This window comes from Acomys russatus, chromosome 28, assembly GCF_903995435.1.
Source record: "Acomys russatus chromosome 28, mAcoRus1.1, whole genome shotgun sequence".
In the NCBI taxonomy this organism is placed as follows: domain Eukaryota; kingdom Metazoa; phylum Chordata; class Mammalia; order Rodentia; family Muridae; genus Acomys; species Acomys russatus.
In genome coordinates this window covers 7,403,716-7,421,573 of record NC_067164.1, presented here as the reverse complement: position 1 = coordinate 7,421,573, position 17,858 = coordinate 7,403,716, and positions in this window count along the sequence as shown.

Here is a 17,858-nt window from a genome sequence, read left to right as displayed (position 1 = left end):
AGCGATCAATCAAGACAATGACACTTGCTATATTTTAAAATAGCCTTAATTAACCTGGGCCTGGATAGACATTAATCCTCTAAACTACTTCCCATAGTGGGGCAGGTATGCCTCAGTCTCATGTCATCTGCTTCTACCAATTTCTATCATTATACCTCCCATCCATAATCCCAAATACTTGCTACTGTTTTTCATCTGGGCCGGATTCTCCATCCATGCTTTCCATATGCTTCTCTTTCATCTGACATAAGCAGCCTTCTCCTCCTCAGGTCTTTCTCCTTCTTCCTCGTGGAGGTCTTTCTTCTTTTTCCCAGGATTCCTCTCTCTCCTCCTTGGGACCCTTAGCCACACCTATCTCATCTGCCCTGCCCAGATGGGATGGATTTTTATTAATTAGGATAAAATACTTTACTCCACCACCCAACACCTAATATCTATCCTAGGTCAATTACCAAGTACTCCAGAGAGTGATCATTTTTACAATCATGATCACACAACTAAGATTTAGGATGTGGTAGCCCTGCCCACAGCAGTGCAAACAAATATCCAACTGTACCCAACAACTGTACTCGATAACTCAACAACTGTAGCTCAGGATTATAAGTACAATTTTGTTGATTTTGCTTTAAATGTTTAGTACTATGGTGAAGTAAAAGTTAATGAATCAAAACATTGTACGTTAAGTAGCTTTTGTATAAAATATGAAATATTTTGAGCTAATTAATGTATAATTACATATCACATATCTTAAATATTTTAGTCTTGGCATAATTTTATTATTATTTTAGAGTTTTTTTCTTATCATATGATTTTAGGGGTAAGGCTTGTTGTGTAAAATAATGAGACAAATTATATTTTGTCATGGCTAACTAACTTACAGAGATTCAAGTTTTAAACCATCAGACACTTTCTCAAAGTAGCAAAAACAAATGCTTTTCTTCATCATTAACTTTCCAAAGCCTACTGACTTTTGTGAAATCACTGCAGCTAGGCTCAAATGGTGTATGAAATGAAAATTTCCTGCCTAGCCACTGCACATAGGAAACATCCTGATGATGTCTTGCAACCAATGTTCTGTTCAGTTATTTTTTTTATTTTTTTTATTTTTTGTAATACCGTGGTCATGAGTAAGACATACTTACTGAGGAAGAGGAAAAAGAGCAAGGTGAAAAACTTTTCTTCAGGTGATATTTGACCTGTTTGTTTTTCACATTTCACTGGAGAGATTATGTCAAGTTGAAACCAAATGCCCGTATTGATTGAATAGCAATGGGTGTTTCAATCTAATTTATTGAATATGAACCTGATATGTATGTGGTAATTATTTAAATGTATGAGCACCACCCGTAAGGATTATGCTAGAAATTAAACCATACAAAGTGGGTGAAAAAGTCCTTCTCTTGCACATCTTTGATGTATTCAAAATGGTAAATTTATAATATCTGTCTTCATAGTATCATTGTTGTGTGATGTGGTACCATTGTAGATGCAAACCAATTTGATTCATTAAGAAGCATAGCAACACTATAAATGAACATGACATAAAAATATCACGCATAATATTGTTTCCATTTCCTCCTGTAGTGGGCATTTTATTTTTCTTTTCTTGTACAACCAGAATCCATTGTTACATAGCGTAAATGGTACATATCCCAATAACACTGAACTGCCACGTATTATTTGGTATCTATGAATTTGTTTGGAAATTGGATTTATTTTACTTCCAAATCATTGAGTCTTCACTTTGCATTTCTAAAAATGTAACATAGGTACAAGAGTGATAGCTTACGTTGTCTCTTCATTCAGAAGATGTTTGTTGAAAATATTATTTATATTTCCTGTCATTATTGTATTTAAAATACATAATAGGTGGTATTTATCCCCACATTAGTATAATTCCTCTTTTATGCATTTTAAAATTAATAGTTCAAAAAGTGAGCTTTGGCCTTCTACTTTTGAGATATTTTGTTTTTATAGCTTTATTTTTTTTCTAGATCAGAGAATTCAGCATGCAAATTACAAAATTCTACAACATATTTAGTTAACAAGGGTTATACTATACGAATATAATTTTCAATTGAAAGTAGAGATATTTATGAAAATCAAAAGAAAGTTCTGAGATGACCTCTGGAGTGGCTGATCTGTGATGCACCTCAGTAGGGAGGACACTGGATGAGAATGAAGAAGCATGGCTTGAATGAGAGCTTTACCTTTACCAAGAGACTCTCATGACCCAATTGTTCCCTGTGGAAATGCACTATTTTCATGCCCATATCATCAATGAGACAATGCCAGGAATTCTGAAAAGAACTTCACAAATTACGTTAATTTACAGGGATTGCTATGACATCACACTTTGGAGACTGAAACTCTAAATCAAGCTGTCATAGGGATGTGCAACCTCTGCTGGGTCTAAAGACTCTTCCTTGTCATACATAGTTTTGAAGTTTCCCCTAATGTTTGGATTTCTTTTTTTTTTTGTAGTGTGTGTTTCTCATCCTTTGCCATACTGTTTTTTTTCTTTTTTCTTTTCTTTTGCCTCTTTACAATATTAAAACAACAGATCATTTGAATTAAAGCTTACTATATTTTCCTGTTAAGCCTATGATTCTTATTATTTTAGGTTTGGTGCTATTTATTTGAAAATAGGGCCACATTCTAAGGTTAAGATATCAAGCGTAAAATTTTTCAAAGGACACAATCTAAAATAGGTATAAATAATTGATTAATGGTTAGAAATAAACATTTCCTAAATAATCAAATATACCCTAATGTTAGTTCAAAAAGGATATTATTGCATAAGAATCATTACATTGACATTATGTGTATTAAAATGTTCTCTGCGAACTCTCAACAGAGGAGTATCAAATGGCTGAGAAACACTTAAAGAAATGCTCAACCTCCTTAGTCATCAGGGAAATGCAAATCACAACAACTCTGAGATTCCATCTTACACCCATCAGAATGGCTAAGATCAAAAATTCAAGTGACACCACATGCTGCCGAGTATGTGGGGAGAGAGGAACACTCCTTCATTGCTGGTGGGAATGCAAACTAGTACAGCCACTTTGGAAATCTATCTGGTGCTATCTCAGAAAACTTGGAATAGGGCTTCCTCAAGACCCAGCTATTCCACTCCTTGGAATATACCCAGAAGATGCTCCAGCACACAACAAGAAAATTTGCTCAACCATGTTCATAGCAGCCTTATTCATAATAGCCAGAACATGGAAACAACCTAAGTGTCCCTCAGTAGAAGAATGGATAAAGAAACTGTGGTATATATACACTATGGAATACTACTCAGCTATTAAAAACAAGGAATTCCCGAAATTTGTGGACAAATGGATTGAGCTAGAAATGATCATAATGAGTGAGCTAACCCAGAAGCAGAAAGACTCAAATGTTATATACTCACTTATATCTGCATACTAGCCCAAGGGGCATGTCCCATGAAAGCCTTCACTTACCAGGAAACTGGGAGAGAGGGGAGGACATCCTATTGGGACTTTAGATGAGAGAAGCATGGGAGAATAGAAAAATAGAAGGATCCAGAAGGTCCTAGAAACCTACAAGTAGAACATTATGATAGGCAGATTTGGGCCCAGGGATCCCGCTCAAACTAAGGCACCAGCCAAGGACAATACAGGCGGTAAACTTTAAACCCCTACCCAGATCTAGCCAATTGACAGAACATTCTCCACAGTTGAGTGGAGAGTGGGGTATGACTTTCACACAAACTCTGGTGCCTCATATTTGACCATGTCCCCTGGAGGGGGAGACCTGGTGGCACTCAGAGGAAGGACAGCAGGTTACCAAGAAGAGACTTGGTACCCTATGAGCATATACAGGGGGAGGAAATCCCCCTCAGGAACAATCATAGGGGACGGGAATAAGGGGAAAAAGGGAGGGAGGGAAGAATGGGAGGATACATGGGATGGGATAACCATTGAGATATAACAAGAATAAATTAATAAAAAATTTAAAAAAATGTTCTCTGCTTGGATTTCTTTTTCTACTGCAGTTAAAGGGCCCTTACTGCATGATATAACTTTCTTATACTACAGTTTTAAGAAAATGGTTGCACACCACACAATAAGGACATATGCTCAACCATGTTCATGACAGCTTTATTCATAAAAGCCAGAACCTGAAAACACCCTAAATGTCATTCAGATGAAGAAAAGATAAAGAAGTTGTGCTACATTTACACTATGGAATACTACTCAGTTATTAAAAACAAGGAAATCCCAAAATTTGTGGAAAATGAATGGAACTAGAAATGTTCGTACTGAGTGAGTTAACCCAGAAACAGAAAGACCCACATGGTATATACTCAGTTATAATTGGGCACTAGCCCAAAAGGCATGTCCCACAAAAGGCTTCACTTACCAGGAGATTGGGATAGATGTGAGTACATTCTACTGGGACTCTAGGTAAGAGAAATATAGGAGATGGGGAAATGGAAAGATCCAGAGGGTTAGAAACCTACAAGAAAAACATCGTGATGGGTGGATCGGGGCTTAAACTATTGCACTAACCAAGGACAATACAAGTCATAAACATTGAACCACTACTCTGATCTACCCAATGGACAGGACCTTTTCCATAGTTATGTGGAAAGCAGGTACTGACTCTGACATGAACTCTGGTGCCTCTATTTGACCAACTCCCTTTGGTGGGAAGGCCTGATGGCACTCAAAGAAAAAATAAGCAGGCTACCGAGATGAGACGTGATAGCCTCTGACCATTTAGTGGGGAAGGAGGTCCCCCTTGGTCTTAGACCTAGGGGAGGGGAATAGGGTGAAAGTTGGAGGGAAGGAGGAACAAGTAGTGGGATAACAATAAATTTATTAAATAAAAAAGAGTTAATGAAAAAAGAAAAAACTCATTTTAATCTTGAATGAAGAGGAGTGAGAGGGAGAAAGAGAGAGGAGAGAGAGAGAGGAGAAAGAGAGAGAAAGGAAGATAGCTATATTATTGAAAATCTTTGGATACAACCAACTATTTCCTCTATTTTGCAGTTTTAGACAAGTTGTTGTTTAGTATTGGACATGACTCTATTTCTTTTCTCAGACATCCACTAACAACTGTAAACAGAACTGTCAACTTTCTTTACAGTAAAGACATTTTACCCTCATGGGTGCCCATTAGGTACACTTTCCCCTTATCAATTGTAATCCTGTCAGGATTTTCTCAGACCGCCATGTGTTCTTACATAGACTTCTCTTTGTTATCAATTTCTAATTTTTTAGTAAACATTTTTATTTTAATATAAATTTACATTATTATACACATATATAATAAACTACCTATAGCAAGAAGAACCATGACACAATCAAATATTAAGACAGTTTCAGTATGCCATATGCTAAAGGAAATGAAATATCATGTTGTTGGGTGAACATACTATTAAAATTCTTGAAAAATAAGAAAACTTTATTAAGTATTTTTCCTTATTTTATCTCTACTGTAACAGCACAAAGTATTCACAGAATAAACTTTAAATAAGTGGCTTAAGTCGAGAAAGCTACTGAGTAATTTACTCAAAATTATAAAAATATCTTAATATGGAAACTAGAAATCCTTTAATTCCAAAGGCAATCTCATTTTCATTAGGATTCTATCCATTGTTTTTCTCATTTCAAGTGTGCTCTCCAACTATGATTCAGAGGAGAAATCTGAGAGCCTTCCTTAGCTCTTCTGTACTTTGGTTCCCCATACATATAAAAAGTGCTCACTCTTTGAAATACAAATTTTTACTTATCACCCCTCCTTTACAATTTTCAGTCTTTGACAATTTTCCTAAGAAGAGCTTTCTAAACCATGAAGTATATTGTACTTTCAGACCTTTCTCTCTTCAAGCATATTCTGAAACTCAGTGGTACCTGAGTTATCTTCATCATACTGATTCAAAAATACAGAAATTATTCCGGAATTTGTTATATTCAATAAGATATCCAAATTAAATATACAAAAATTAAATATATTTATATAACATATTATACTATCTTTCATTTTTCTTATTGCCTTTTATTCTATTATCTTGAGTTGTCTGCTAGCTAAAACCAAGCTCTGGATGTTGCAAGTGTTTACAATTTTGAAAATATATACATGATGTAATGATAATCCTATATTGATGTTTACTATGCCCCAAGTACCATTTGTGGCATTTTAATGTGGCAATGAATTTTATTCTGTTAATTGTGTCTTTCAACTAGTTAATACTATTTTTAATTTTTGAAACCTAACATCTATAATTTGCAATTTATAGATACGTAACTCCCAACGACACAGCAAGTCTGAGACCAAAAGCTTATAAATTTTGTGGCTTCCAGAACCTAATCCACCATGCTATAATTCAATATGCTCATAATGTTTAAGTGGCTTTTTAATTCAATTAATTTTTTAACATTCTCTCATTCCCACATAGCTCCCTGGAAACATCCCTTGCAAGTCTTTGAAAACATGAACAAATACATTCAAGACTGTAGTCCAAATTGTTGACATAGGAAAAAATGACCTCTTTGAGCTCTTAAGTTTGTGAAAAAATGTAATGCATAATCGAACTATATTTGAAGGATATTTCAGGTCAGCCACACAGCCACCACAAATATAGAACTATGTAATAACTCTCATCTATTTGTCTACATTGCTATCTACTCATATGCTAATAAGATTGCTGGAAATTAATATTTACATTTTTTACCACACTATTACGAAACTAACACAAGGTAAGTTTTCCAAATTTAGTCTCTTAACAGAGATGAATTTGGATCTCTATTCTATTCTGTTCTATTCTATATGCTATGCTATGCTATTCTGTGTGCTTATGGTGTTTGGGTGTATATGTCCTTTGTCTGTGTGTCTGTGTGAGTATGTACACATAATTGCAAGTGTTTACATGGAATTGAAGAAGCAATCATATCCTTTGTAGCTTGGGTTATGGGAAATCTATTGTCATTCATAATGAGAAGCAAGAAAATGGAGAGTCAATTTATGTGAATGTGGTAAAAAAGTATTCTGCTCATGAGGGCATGCTAGAAATATTCCCAAGTATATTGACATGATGTAGATAATAATGTATTGCATTTTAAAATATTTGACAGAATAAAATGCATTGCCATATTAAAATGGTAATAATGGTACTTGGGGCATAGTAAGCTAATATTTAATTTAGATATATAGTGTACTACTTCTTGATCTATAATATTATAAATTGTCTGATGATTTCTATTCATTGGCCAACTTCTTTAATAATAACAACTACAGTGTTTCCTATTGACCTAACTCCAAACATGGCCGACAGAATGTGTCTGCACTCATTATGAAGACACAGCATGACCTTTTAGGACACATTATGCCAGTCGAAACTAAAATTACTCAGTTGTTCTGGGATTTGAGGGTTTTCCATCTTTGACCTTTGAATTGAAAGTAAAACGAATTCATTTTTCTGCATGTCAACTGTTAACTCCAGATAAAGACAATGCAGCATTGATTTGAGAATTTCTAATCACTTGAAAGATATAAAGTATGTCTCCTATAATAAGCTGGGGTGGACTGTTTCAAAGAAAGCTACCAAACACTGAGTATATAGTCTTTCAAGTTTTTACTATTTACCTAAATAGGTTAATGAGTAAGTACCATGTTTTCTCATTATTTGATTCTCTATTATAAGCTTTGAAGTAATGAAATGTTTATTGGATTCCAATCACTTTATTTTTGTAACCATATTTCAGATATAGAAATGCTATAAATATCCTATTCTGCACTTTTCTCAATACTTAATACTTAAAAGAAGGATGGTTGGAAATAATGGAAGAGCATGTATTAGAAAGAAATTATATCTGCCATCTATCTCTGAAAACATACCATGTGTTTAATAAATTGTTAGCTGTTTATCAAAGTGCACACTATCTTCATATATTTTCTACATATCTATCAGTTGCACATAATTTCCAGCAATAAACTGAGAAAAATATAATGTGTATCAATTGTCAAACTCATCCATGTAAACTGTCTAAGTTTCTTCTTGCTCCCTCTCTCCCCACTGCTTGATTCAAAGGACTCGCTGAAAATTACCTGCCAATGAGCTTAAGAAACCTTGGAACACTCAGTCCTAAATGGGAAGTCTCCACTAAATTCCACCTATTAGGGCTTTAAAAACCCAGAAGAAGAGGAAGTGGAAAGAGTGTAAAGGCCAGAAGAGATGGGCAACATCATGAAAATATGACCCTCTGAATCAAAATGATCAAAGCATTTAAGAATTTAGAAAGGACTGTGATGGCATGCAGGGAACCTGCGTGGGTCTGCACTAGATGGGGTACTGGAGATAAAAGGAAAAGTAGATATATGCCTTCATCCCCAAACAAGAAGCAATCTGTAATTGATAATCACTCTAAGTCAAAATATAGTTTTCTCCAAATGAGTCTTGCTGAGAAAACAAACTATTCTTTAGGGTAGGCTGTGTGGCTTGTAGTATGTGCCCATTAGAAAATGAACTCAATAGCACATTTTTGGATGTTCCTTGATTCATAATGTGCCATGGTGTTTTCCTAATTTTAAGTTTCATACTACTATTATTTTTTAAAATTTTTATTATTAATTTATTCTTGTTACATCTCAATGGTTATCCCATCCCTTGTGTCCTCCCATTCTTCCCTCCCTCCCCTTTTCCCCTTATTCCCCTCCCCTATGACTGTTCCTGAGGGGGATTACCTCCTCCTGTATATGCTCATAGGGTATCAAGTCTCTTCTCCTCGGTAACCTGCTGTCTTTCCTCTAAGTGGCACCAGGTCTTCCCCTCCAGGGGACATGGTCAAATGTGAGTCACCAGAGTACGTGAGAAAGTCATATCCCACTCTCCACTCAACTGTGGAGACTGTTCTGACCATTGGCTAGATCTGGGTAGGGGTTTAAAGTTTACCGCCTGTATTGTCCTTGGCTGGTGCTTTAGTTTGAGCAGTACCCCTGGGCCCAAATCTGCCTATCATAATGTTCTACTTGTAGGTTTCTAGGACCTTCTGGATCCTTCTACATTGCCATTCTCCCATGCTTCTCTCATCTAGAGTCCCAATAGGATGTCCTCCCCTCTGTCCCAGTTTCCTGGTAAGTGAAGGCTTTTGTGGGACATGCCCCTTGGGCTAGTATGCAGCTAAGATAAAAAACTCAAGTGACACCACATGCTGGTGAGAATGTGGGGAGAGAGCAACACTCCTTCATTGCTGGTGGGAATGCAAACTAGTACAGCCACTTTGGAAATCTATCTGGTGCTATCTCAGAAAACTGGGAATAGGGTTTCCTCGAGACACAGCTATTCCACTTCTTGGAATATACCCAGAAGATGCTCCAGCACACAACAAGAAAATTTGCTCAACCATGTTCATAGCAGCCTTATTCATAATAGCCAGATCATGGAAACAGCCTACTATTATTTTTATTTTTATTTTATTTATATAGCTTTTCATGGTTTCCAATTCAGTTTTTTACTGGATTATTGAGTGTGCAAATCAGTGGCTCTGTTTCTTATGCCTACTTTTGTGACATTATCCTTGTTCCTTAATTTTTCCAATTCCAATGTGTGAGTTTTTGCCTTATTTTATTGTATATTGTGTTGAATTTATTATAGTATTAATCTCTTATGTTGTTAATTACTTTCTGATGAGCTACAGAAAGGTGTGGATTAGGATGTCAAGGGAAGAGACAGCAGCCGGGATGAGCAGAGGAAGGGGAAACCATATCAAAATACACTATTTAAGAAAAATAATATATTTTCAGTGAAAGGAAAAAAAGAAAAATATTGATAACAGTTGAGAATTCCAATTGTGATAAATTTCTTAAAGCAGGGGAGATAATATGCATTTGTAAAAACCTGCCTTATTCTAGATATTTCTTCTTCCATATAGAGTACTTTTTATGCTTTCTGAATTTTATCCTGACATTGTAAAAAAAATAAAGTCCAAATAATTTGCTAAATATGTAAAAGAAACATAGTGAGTGCTCATGGGATCTTTATTATTTTAAAATCCCACATATGGAGTTAACCCAGCTCTTCATATTTTACAGTTCATGATTTCGTTGTTCCTTCGATATGGACAACAGCATATCCAACTACACTTGTCTTTCAATTTTAAGGAACTCATATTGGAATTCATCTATTTTCTTATGTAAATGATGTTAACATCTGTTCTTAAGAGTGGAAAACAGCAATCTCATAGAATTACTATATAACCATAATCTGAGCTGGGAAACCACGCAAGATATTCTAAGTCAATTCCATTTTGTAGAAAGGATAATCCTGAATCTCCCTTATTTTGCTGCCTAGATTTTCTGTCTCATTTTACTTAACTCCACAAGTGGTAATATCCACAAAAGTGCAATTCCCGATTTTCATGTTAAGATGGTGAGGTTTCTTATAACTGGATTCTAATATTGCTCCCAAGGACAACTTGGATTTTATCAAATAGAGTTTTATAACTCTATCATTTTAACCAACACTTATCTTATATAGGTATTGTAGATACAGTCTTAATATTGAATAGATATGACTTCATTCTGCTACTAAGTAATAAAATAAATAATAACTTATAGATTTTCATATCCGTATAAGTATTCTACACTTACCTAAGATATAAATTAAACATATTGATTCATTTCAAAGGACCAGTTTTATTCAGAAAATTAACATAGATTATATATATATAAAGCTCCAAAGCATTCTATAAGTTGTATAATATAATTACCTTAACTTTATAAGAGAGAAAACAAGATACTGATGTGCAATAATTTTCTAACTCAAACTGGCAGCAACTATACAAAGCTGTGATATGTGCCAAGAAAGTATTATTGCGCACAAACTTTTCAACTTTCTTCTATCTCAGCCATTTATTAAGTTGTTTTTAGCAACAAGTGTTCATAATATTCTTCAGAGCTAAACACAGAGTCTAATACAACAAGCACAAATGGAGAACAAGCAATAAAAATTTTCATTCTTAAAAATATACAATTTATATGGATAAGAAACATTTGCATACCTGTTGAACATTACTTACTTTTTTATAAAAGTATTTACTTGATAACCACAGTTGTTTTGAATGTTAATTGTATTATAGAAATTGAGCAGATAGACATGATTCTATAGAAAGCTGACGTACGATAGTTAGACAAGGTCTTTAAAAACCTCAGCCACATGCAGAATATGGAATTTAAAAATGTTTTTATTATTTTAAAGGTTCACTGACAATGAGACAGGTTAAATTCTGGCAACACTCAGCCTACCTCAAAGATGATGATTAGCATCAAAAAAACCTCCTTATGGAGGTGGCTTCAAATGTGCCAACAAGCCACTGGGCAAAATGTCCTCACTTCTTCCACAGACAGAATTCTGCCTGAAAAAAAGGGTAGGATTGGATGCATGCAAAGTTGACAATCAAAGTCTGCCAAGACAGAGTAAACAAGTTCTCAATAGTTCCCGTCTCACAAATACGTCTGTCAGATATATTGGGCCAGAAGGCTGAAGAAGATGCTCCAATGTTATACAGAGTGTTGGGTGACTATTCAGGGAGCAAACTGTCTCTGTCATCTTCTCATTTGGAAAACTACTAACCTGCACTCCTGGCAACTCTGGTAATCAAGTTTATTCCTTCTCAAGTCTCTGACGGAGTTGAAGAACAAATAGCTTAGTTTTACAATAAAACTTAATTATTTAGGGGTTAAGACTTTTTTAGGTCTAAATAGATGTTTTAAGTTGATAATCACAAGACATGATGGAGACTAATTTATGTTCAGAAATTTACAGGCACCAAGATAGGAAAGATATTTTCTTCAAAGCTGTCAAATAAATATAGCCAAAACACTAAGAGAAACATTTATATAATTCTTGATTGTGTTATGATTCTTTTTGCTACAGGTAGTCTATTGTATATATGTGTAATAATATAAATGTATATGTAAAAAATAAAAATGTTTAATTAATAAAAATGAAAAAAGAAATTAAGCATTTTAACATCAAATGTTCAAGAATATATGAATTGACTTAATTGTCATAATTTTCTTGAAATTGATTTTGATTTTGAACAATTTTTTCAAAAATACAATTTAAATATTTTAAACCCACAGTCAGGAAATACATGTGAAATATCTTTATATATAGACTGAATGATTTTTTTACATTGTTTAAATATCCCAAGTTATAGATTCAAGAGAAATATTGACAACTCATGTCTTCACATTATTTGAGTTCTTTAACATATTATCTATATTTTAATTATATATCTACTTAATATCCCGTAGAGAATACTTAAAATGTAATGTTAACACACACATATACACACACACACAAAAAAAATTATAATGAATCCTCAAACATTCCAAATTAAAACTTTTTCCATGCAAGTTTCAACAAGTTTTTACAGAGTGAAGTTCCCTTACCAGACTATTTGTGTTTTAAAATGAAACTCGAATTTGTATATTGGTTGTATTAGATTGTATTAAATGTACTTATCAAAGAGATATTAATTTTTAAAAATGTGAACACTTAAGGATCATAACGTTCTGTTAAAAAAAAAAGATATGTTTCCATTGTTGGGTATCTTTTGCAATTCCTTTGTTCAGTGTTTTAAATTTTTTAATGTATAATTTTTTCACTTTGATTTGGCTAGGCTTATTCCAGTATGTATATCTTATAGTTCTTTGAGTAGGATTTTCCCTGACTTCTTTCTCAATACATTTGTGATTCTTATATAAGAAAATTACCAGGTTTATGCATTAGTATTGTATTCTGCTACTTTACTGAATACATTAGCTGTAGCTATTGCTTATATATTAGTGGAATTAATATTGTGAAGATGGCCATTGTACTAAGAACAAATACATCTTAACATATGTAGTGGGAAAAAGAAACTGACTAAATACACGCCTACACGCTTTGCTCAAGGTCTGGAATCAACCGCTAGCTTTTAAAAAATATATGTGTAATTCTACGTCTTCATGAAAACCATGTGGAGCTATAAAAACAATTGATTATTTTAAAGATATATTAAGTAAAATGTAATAAAATATTTTCTATCAAGAATCTAATATATAAATTTTTACATTGCCAATTTTGGTTTCTTTGTTTGTTTTACTGAATATAGATTTACCCTCACACAACAATACACCCCAACCACAGTTTCCCTTTCATCCACCCATCCCAACTTGACCCTACCTCTCCTCTCCCCAAGATCCACTCCCCCTACTATTAATAAAGGAACAAGCTTCCAAGAGAGGAAAGTCAAAGAGGACAAAACAAGAGCCAAGACAAAAGCCCAAATGTATTCAAACATTCCTTGTCTTCATACTGGACAAGATTGAAGGGGTGTAATCTTTATTATAATTTCAAAACTCCGAGACGAGACTCAACATAATAAGCATACACTTGTAACAGGAAAAATCTTGAAAGACATTTTTATTGTAAAGTAAAAGAATACAGCTTGTTCTCATCTAAGAACCTATAACACCTTAGCAGGAGGTTTGGGTCAACAGTTTGGTTTATTTTTGTAGGAAAAGACCAGAAATTTCCTTAAGAAAATTATATCAATATTCGCAAAAACTCTGAAGCATTTTATTGTGGAATTGAAATAGATCAGTCACTCTTTCAAGGATGGAATAATAGGAAATCCAAAAGTAAATATCAAATCAAGAGCTGCAAATACATTGTCACTAGCAAACCACAGGCAAGACAGTCAGCTTTATTTTCTTATGTCAATCAAGCTCATTAGACACCAATTGTAGAGTGCTATTTATTTTCTATTGTAATCAGCAGGTACAGTTCTGAGGACAGACTGGACATCAGGACACAAGGCATTAAATAGTCTTATCTAACACAAATGATATCACCCTATTAACTAATGGTGTATTTCTATGCGTAAATTTAATGTTACAGGTCCAATGTTCACACCACAGTAGCAGTGCAATTAACATAACACTACTGGTAGAAATACAAAAAATACAAATATTCTAGAAGTTAATTCAAACCTTTATGATAGCGATGAAAAAGGATGATTTACACATATTGCTTAATTAACAGAGTAAGGAGTAAATACCCAGCAATTTTGAATAGCTTAATTTATAGTTATATGAATTTATAATTATATATGTGAATCTTATTCTATACATAAAACTATAAGTATAAATGTAACAATATGTAGTCTATATATTCACATGTATCTACACATATATAGGCACATATAATTATATATATATAAGTACAAATATATGTAGTTTGGTTCTCTATATCTGTTTTTCAACATTCACATGCTCCTTTAATTATAGATTTAATAGGCTGTCTGGCAACTTAAATTTGCACTAAGATTATAGAAAAATCATTATAACTTCTAATATAATACATATGATATCTATACTGTACAGTGTAATAAATATTGTTTATTGGAAACAAGTTGTATAAGTAAAATTTAATAGTTCAGTTATTAAAATACATTACAGGTCATTTTATATGGGAACTGACATCAATGCCAAATGTAAGTCTTTTTTTGATTGTATTTGTTTGTTTTATTTTTTAAATTTTTATTTTATTAATTTATTCAGATTACAACTAAATTGTTATCCCATCATTTATATCCTCCCATTCCTCCCTCCCTCCCCACTTTCACCCTATTCTCTTCCCCTAGGTCTATGACTGATGGGGACCTCTTTCCCCACTATATGGTTATAGGCTATCAAGTCTCATCTTGGTAGCTTGCTTATTCTTTCTTTCAGTGCTACCAGGCCTCCCCACCAAGGGGAGGTGGTCAGATATGGGGCACCACCCTTACTCTGATCTAGCCAATGGAAAATACATTCTCCACAGTTATATGGCAAGCGCAGACTGACTTAGACAAATGTAACTCTTATGTAATAGTTTTCATTGGTGTTTTAGCCAGGTTAAGAAATAAACAAAAAGAAACAAATGACTTCAACACATCAGTGTGATTTGCTATCCACCGGTTACGCTCAGGAAAGTTATAGTAATCAAACCTGGTTTCAGATTTCTTCTACTCTAAAAGTGGATATTTTACAGAAGTTTTAAACATAGATTTAAATTGCATAGACATTGTAAATGACAGATCTAATATGCTTTGCCTTAATATAATTTTTGTCTTATTTAAAACTAATTTTTTTCATATAACTTTTTCGGAATATGGATTTCCTTCCCCAGACTCCTAGATGCTATACATTCCATTCACCCATCCAATTGTTCCTTCGTTCTCTGAAAACCACCAAATCGTCGAGCATTCAAATACCAATTAACAACTAGAGCATGGAAAAGAAAAACAAAACTAGGAACATGTTAAGTTTCAGTACTACTTTAAACTAAAAATATGTACATTCTTCAATAAGAAAAAAATAGCATTTTAGTTTCGGTCTCACTCCGAGATATACCCATGATTATATTAGAAAAAATAACATTTATATTTTAGGATTCACAAACATAAATACCCATGATTATTAACTTAAAAGATTTATTTGATAAATATTGATTTACATTCAGACTTTAGATTCAGCAAGATAGGAATGATGTCTTCTTCAAGGCTGCCAAATACAAATAGCCAAAACACTAAGAACGTAACATTTATATAATTCTTGATTGCTTCATGGTTCTTCTTACTACAGGTAGTTTATTGTACATATGTGTAATAATATAAACAGTGTATGTAAAAAAGTGGAAAAGTAGTAGCAAAAAGGTATCACAAATCAACTAGGAAAGTTGTAAATTGTGGCATTATTTTTATAATTTGCATGAATTTTGTTAAATTTTCTTTTGAAGTGAAAAGTGATGGTTTTGGGGCATAGAATAATAGTTCACTGGATTAAAAAATTTCCATGTTTATATTTGCAGTGCATTAAAAGTATCATAATTATAAAAATATGCTATTAAGATTTTGTAAATTTTTGTTGCAATAGAATTAATAGTTCATGGGTATTTAACCAAAAAACTTGCCAGTGTTTGTAGTTCTTGTTAGTACTTCATTTTATGAAATCTATAATAAAGTATAATAAAAATACTTTTCTTCTTCCTCCTTTCCTCCTCCTCCTCCTCCTCCTCCTCCTCCTCCTCCTCCTCCTCCTCCTCCTCCTCTTCTTCTTCTTCTTCTTCTTCTTCTTCTTCTTCTTCTTCTTCTTCTTCTTCTTCTTCTTCTTCTTCTTCTTCTTCTTCTTCTTCTTCTTCTTCTTCTTCTTCTTCTTCTTCTTCTTCTTCTTCTTCTTCTTCTTCTTCTTCTTCTCATCAGTACTACTGACAGGAAAGCTTTGTTTCCCAGAGAGAAACTTGTCTTCAAGATGGTGTTTCTTGTAAATGTGACCTTTTTTCCTGTGTAATTTTCATCCCAGAGGGTTGCTGCCTTTGTCTGTTAAATTAGGCCTAGCATGGAAAGCTTCTAGCCTCTGTACAATCTAATCTAGGCCTGGAATGTTTTCTGCCTCTGTGACTTCCTGCTGAATAACACCACCTTTCTTGTTCTTTCTGGACTCTCACTGGCTGGTTCACCTCATCTGTTCTGGCTCAAACTCCTCTCCAAGCTGACTGATTCCTACTGGCTTCTCTCAGCTTCCAAGGGAATCACTCTGCTTGGCTTTTAACTCTATCAGTCTGTTCTATTCTTCCATCTTCTTCTCATTCTATGTTTTTTCTGTCTTCATCTGTGTCTAGCTTGTTACATCTTCAACCTTTTGTGCAAAACTCTCCTGGTAAAACTTCCTCCTCCTTTCTCTCCTTCTCACTCTGAGCTACTCTTTCCTCGGTCCTCTCTATCTCTTCACTCTTTTCATGAGATTTTGGAATATCCTTTTCAGACAAATCTTTCCCCTATTTCTCTGCCTCTCAATTAGACATAACTTTCAAAGAATCTTCTTGCTACAAACAAACTTAATCTTCATTTTTTTGGGATTTAAGGTGTGTACTAAATCAGATCATACTAAAATCTATGTTACTGAAAAATTCCTCTAGAGTTTCTCAAGCTTTGTCTACACATATAGGTAAAAGAAGATAAAGGTAGCATAAAATTGAGTGATACTGCCTACCTAGACCTAAGAATGTTCTGCTCCTTGCTTGCATTCACTCTATTTCATGTATTATGAAATTTAATTTGCTTTTTTTTACTCAAAATACTATGTTTCTTAACTAGATTTCTATCTGTGATAAAACACAACAACCAAAGCTGTAGGAACCAGTCCCGACTGGGCTGCCTGCCTGTCTTGCTGGTTCATGTCCTGTTTCTAGGAGCTTCCATGTCTGTGTTTATCTTGGTTAGCTAGTCCTCATGTGTGCAATCACCTCTTGAGGGATTTCACCTGGGAGGAGGATTCCTGTTTTGCTGCCTATAAGAAGGTTCTTTGGAACTCTGGAGGAGTTCGAAAATAATAAACCACTGCTGTGGCTGCTGCTGTGGCTGCTGCTCTCTTAGCACAAAGGACTCGCTGTGTTATTGTGCATGTGTGTGTGTGTGTGTGTGTGTGTGTGTGTGTGTGTGTGTGTGTGTGTGCATGAGTTAAATCCGCAGTCCCTTGCCCTCGACTCGGTACCACGGTGGCGCGGGCGCCACACAAAGCAACTTAGAAATTAGTGGACTTGTTCTGTTTCTATATACATACAACAATTCATTATCAAAGGTAGTCTTGTCAGAACTCTAGAGGCAGCAGTTGAAGCAGAAGCCATGAGGGGCAGTGATTAGTGTCTTGTGCCCCATGGCTCATTTGGTCTGTTTTTTTATTGGACATAGGACCAACAGGCAAGGGGCAGCCCCACCCACAATGAGTTTGACCTTCCACCCAGGATACATCAATTAAATAAATGCATCACAGGCTTGCTCATGGCCATCCTGGTT